General features: G+C 45.2%; 1 long non-coding RNA gene across 1 annotated transcript; it reads left to right on the plus strand.

The window, feature by feature from the left end:
* Nucleotides 1-327: 327 nt before the first annotated feature.
* LOC109287928 lies at nucleotides 328-4,974 on the plus strand. The gene is made up of 3 exons (XR_002095010.1): nucleotides 328-457; nucleotides 1,082-1,083; nucleotides 4,964-4,974. It is a non-coding gene; the product is annotated as an uncharacterized LOC109287928 (long non-coding RNA).
* The last annotated feature ends 467 nt before the right edge of the window (nucleotides 4,975-5,441 follow it).

A 5,441-nucleotide genomic window follows, 5' to 3' on the forward strand; every position in this document is an offset into this window, starting at 1 on the left:
GGTAACCTGTTCCAGTGTTTTACTACCATCCTAGTAAGAAAATTCTTCCCAATATCTAACCTAAACTTCCTTTGCTGCAACTTGAGACCATTGCCCCTTGTTCTGTCATTTGCCACCACTGAGAACAGTCTGGCTTCATCCTCTTTCGAACCCCACTTTAGGTAGTTGAAGGCTGTTAAGTCCCCTCTCAGTCTTGTCAAGACTAAACAAGCTCAGTTCCCTCAGTCTCTCCTCATAAGTCATGTCCCCCAGGCCCCTCACCATTTTTGTCGCCCTCCACTGGACTCCAATTTGTCCACATCCTTTTTGTAGTGGGGGCCCCAAAACTGAACACAGTACAGGTTTTCTTCGCTTTATGCAGGTTCTATATATGCAAATTTGTTCTTATGCAATGACCCATTTTATACCCAAAATTCGTTATACGCAAGGTAAATCCACTCTTATGCCATCGGCATAGGTGCGCTTTCCCCTCCCCCAAGCAGGTAAATCTGTGGGGGGAGGGGAAAGGGCCATGGGGTCAGGGCCCCACTCACCTCAGCCTCTGATGCAGCTGATCTGGGAGCGGCTGATGCCAGTGGCCTGCAGTCGCTGGGCTGCAGGGGTGGGGGAGCATGGCTTTTGCTGCTATGCACACCGTGGGAGGGCTGTTGGCTTGAGGGCTGTGCCGGGCTCTTCCTGGGGGGCACATGCCCCCAGATCTGCACACAGAGTGAGAGCAGTCTGCCGCCCACCCCAAGCACCGGGAAGACCCTGGTGCTGTTGCCAGTCCTAGCCCACAGCAGCAGCCTGCTCTCGTCCTGTGCGCAGATCCAAGGACATGTACCTCCCAGGGTGTGCGTGGCAGCAAGAGCTGTGCCCCCAGCCCTGCACCCACTGACAGTTTCCCCTGCTTTGCTCCCTGTTGCAGCCCTGGGAGCAGCTGACGCCATCTGCCTGCAGCCCTTGGGCTTCACTGCACCCCGCCCCAGCCCAGCCTCACTTCCTCCCTCCCTACCTCACTGTTGTGGGAACATATTAGGGCTGCTCGAAACACCCCAGGAGGGTTCATTTTGACTTCTGTTTTGCCGTTTCAAAGGGTCAGTGGTTTGTTGCATCATTTTGTTTCATTTCGAAGCACAGTTCCATTCCATTCCATCAAAACTCTTTTGCTGTTTCAATGCGTTTTGACGTTTCGCCCATATAGGCTATAATGGGGAATCCTGAAAATGCCTATAACTTTGTCATTTCTTGCCTGATTCAGATGCAAATTGCAGGGATGGTAGCCCCTTCTGAGGGCACAAAGCCTGCCAAGTTTCAAGGAGATAAGTGCAGGGGTTTCTGGGAAACTGCACCTCAAACTGCAAAGAGCAAAACTCATGTCACTTGTTGGCAACAGCAGCCTCCTGTCTTCCCATGTGCAGATCTGGGGGCTCACACCCCCGGGAGGCCTGCAGAGCTGTGCCGGACTCCTCCTGGGGGTGTGCGCCCCCAGATCTGTGCTTGCGATGACAGGAGGCTGCCGCCTGGGACTGGTGATGGGAGCAGCCCATGCCCAGCGACGGGAAGACTGGTGCTGTCACTGGTCCCAGGCAGCAGGAGCAGCCTCCTGTCAACCCATGCACAGATCTGGGGCTTGGAGCAGCTCCGCCACTGGCTTTCCCGCCACTGAGCTGAGCTTTGTGGGGCTGGCAGAGCTGCTTGGAGCACAGGCCTGGCTCTCCCCTGCTTCCCGCCACCAGGCTGCTTCGAAACTCAGAACGTTTAAAAATTTTTGAAATGTTTCGAGTGCCCTCATTTCTTTTCAAAGCTGTTTCAAAGTCTTTTGTTTCATTTAGATTTCACTGTTTCACGCTTGAAATGTGTTGAAAGAGCTTCAAAACAAACTGCTCGTTGAAATTTCACACAGCCCTAGAATGTATCCCTATTTGTTATTTTATAAACTGGGTTTCCTTTATGCAAATTCAATTTATGCGCAGTTTTCCGGGAACGCGTGTACCTTATAAAGTGAGGGAAACCTGTACTCCAGATGTGGCCTCACCAGTGCTGAATAGAGGAATAATCACTTCTCTTGACCTACTGGCAATACACTTACCAATGCAGCCCAGTATGCTGTTAGCTTTCTTAGCAACTAGGGCACACTGCTGGCTCATATTCGGCTTATTGGCCACTGTAACCCCCAGATCCTTTTTCTGCAGATTTGCATCCCAGCCAGTCAGCCCCCGGCCTGTATTAGTACATGGGATTGTTCTATCCTAAGTGCAGAACTTTGCACTTGTCCTTGTTGAACCTCACGAGATCCCTTTTGACCAAATTATCCTTGTCTAAGTCACTCTGGATCCTAGCCCTACCCTCCAGTGTATCTACTATTCGCCCAAGCTTGATGTCATCTGCAGACCTGTGAAGGGTGCACTCTATGCCATCTTCCAGGTCAATGAGTTTAACTTATTTTTCTGTTCAATGTCTGAGCAAGTGCAATACGCAGCTTCTTTGTAGGCTTAAAGTTCATCCACTTTGCTAATGAACTTTCGATTCTTTATATACCAGAAGAAGAGCTTCTTCAGAACATTTCAGTCAGGGCTGCCACAGACTACTGTAAAACCACCAGGGGTCTCTCATTGTGTGTGACACCCAGCTGGCAGCCCTGCACTATTGCTGCACAGGACCTGCAGTTGCTCTTCCTCAGTGGGACTGCTGTGTAGCCTGCTTTGCAAGCATCCACAGTGTTGTCTCCCTTGCTCCTGCTGAGTCCCAGCAGGAAGATGCTGCTAGCAGTAAAGGCAGCAGCGACTCTGAGAACAGAAAGTGGGAGGGGCTTGATATTTATCTCAGCTTCTTCCAGGTGTTCCTTCTTCCACCTGGCTTTCTCTATGCAATCCCACCACTTCAGCCACCACCCCCTGTCTAGATTCACCCACAGGGCCTGACACAAGACCACTGGAGTCAACTGAGATATTTCCTTTGATTTCAGTGGGCTTTGGATCATACCTGTAGTGATTTAATTAAAATGAAGTTTTATTATATGGATTAATTATCATCCTTAGAAGGACAGGAAAAAATAGGAACTTTTCTCTTAGGGCTAGAAAGCAAATGCTCCTCTGTAGCCTTTAAAGCATGAACTATTTTCTGGTTTCTTTACATTTAAGGCATAGGTTTCTAACAAAATAAGTTATGCTATTCAGGGCTATGCACTAAAGTTTTGGATCTTAATTCATAAGATATGCACTACCATAGTGCCAGACATGAGTGTTAAGCAACAGGTTGGTCAGAAAACTACTTTTATCACTTTCTGGTTCAAAAAAATGTAACTGTACATTTATGCTGTACTTCATGGTGTGCAAATACAGGAGGAAATATCTGAAGTTATGTACATTGTTTGACGTTACACTTATTTTTAATATTATGAATTGGTAATCTAATAGGTAATAGAAAAACTTTTCAATTATATTTTGGGGCCTAAATTACTGTAGCATTTCTCAGGCTAGGAGGATCAACTAGGAGTCCACTGTTCTTTAAGTATAAAATTGACTGATTTGTATCTATCATTTTCTTAATGTATTTGGACTGGCATTTGTTATTAATACGCTATCTAAACAACAGTGGAGGCCATTTTAATGATCTAGAACGGAGATTAGCCTTGTTTCGGTGTCTCCGTATTTTTCTTTACGCTAGGCAGAAGAATTAGAATTCTCTCTAAAATCGACTTAAAGCTGTCCCTGAGTGCCAGGTTTTTTTACATGATGCTTAGCCTCAGAGCTGAAATGGCCATGGAGCTGTTTTGAGAGCCTGTCCCTGCTGGTTTTAAATTCTACATTCTTGGAACAACTGTGGTCTAACACTTTATTTTTTTAAATTATGTCTGTTATAAGCAGCCTTATGAAATGCATTGTGCTTCTTGGTAGAAGATACACAGAGGCAGAAAATACCCATTTAAGTGTTACAACAACAAAGGAAAACAATGCAACCGGTTGCAAGGTTCAGTTTATGGTCTGACAATGACATGTTTGTATACTGCCTCCTCACCGGGAACTGAAAGCATTGAGGTCTCATTTTACATGATCCAAAAAATCTTTTAGTGCCTGGAAGAGTTACTGTTTTGGAGACTTCTGTCTCCAGTACTGTTTCTGATTATCGCTGGTTCTTAATATCTGTCATTGCTGATATTCTACAGTTGGTTTATAAGTGCAACATTCATGAGTTATCATAGTGATTAAAAGCTGTTTTCTTTTGTCAGGAACACATTGACCAGTAAATAACTAGCTTTCTTAAAGCCAAAGCATTTTTCTCTTTCAGGTACATTAGGTAACAAATTACTCCCAGGAAATTTTTGTCATTATTCATACTTGTGAACAGTTGATGAGAAGGTGGGGAGGGAATATACCAGCAGATTTATTCGTATCTTCCGTCTACTGCAGAGGTGAAGTCACAAGAAGCAGAGTGTAACCTAGGGTTTTTGCATGCAGTAGTTGTAAGATAACAGCATGCCTTCTGTGTGCAGGAAAGCAGAAGAACATATAGACAGCCAGGAGACCCCAAATTGTATGTCCTGAGATGACCTGTGAGACAACAGGTTAGAGTACTATTTTTTAGATAATGACCTGATGTCCACTGAGGAGTCTAATGATAATATAAAAGATGATCAATATATGATCAGACTTGTAAGCTCTTAAAGATTTATTTCATTTTCAATTGCTACTTTATATTATGAATATTTTTCTTTAAAATTAATAGCAAAATTCAAGGGCCTGACGGTGGTAAGGCCTGTACACAGTAGCATAATTAGGAGCAGGTGAGAAGGGCATCTGCCCTGGGCGCCATGTCAGGAGGGGCACCAGAACTTCCCTCCACCCTGGCAGAGTCTCCAATATGGCAGCAAGAGCAGCCCCATGGCCTACCCATGCCAGGAACTCCAAAACAGTTTATTTTTCACTATTTGTTTTTTCTACAGAAAAATACTAGAGCAAGTCTTCTACTGCAAAGAACTCAGGAAGACCACAACAGGTCAGTATGGCTTTGACACTGTGGATTCCTATTTGAAATTTCTTGAGTTTATCTTGTGACTCATGTGTAGCACACACAACAATGCTAATCTTGCGTGGCACCCTGGAAAGGGTCTCAGCACTCTGGGGTGCCCTGGCACCCTTGCTGAGAATTAACTGCCCTGACGCACACATTTTTTGAACCGGAAGTGATTTGGCTGAGATCAGACTTTAAGGCAGCCAAAGTGGGTTCTTTGAAGGGAAAGAAACGCATCTGTTTTTTTCAAAGTTCTGGTTCCTCTCGACATAGCTGTCTTAGATCAAGCTGAGTCGACTTCAAAACCTTTTTTTTTATGAAGTCCAAAGGTTGAAACCTTTAACCTATCTGCGTGCTTGCTCCGTCGTGTCTTTTATAGAATACCACAGACAGCATGTAGTCGTCTTTTCCACTAATTTACCAGCACCCCATGAAAGAAAAGGAAAAGT

The sequence above is a fragment of the Gavialis gangeticus genome, unplaced genomic scaffold, assembly GCF_001723915.1.
Source record: "Gavialis gangeticus isolate Ggan-Ray unplaced genomic scaffold, GavGan_comp1, whole genome shotgun sequence".
NCBI classification, from domain to species: domain Eukaryota; kingdom Metazoa; phylum Chordata; order Crocodylia; family Gavialidae; genus Gavialis; species Gavialis gangeticus.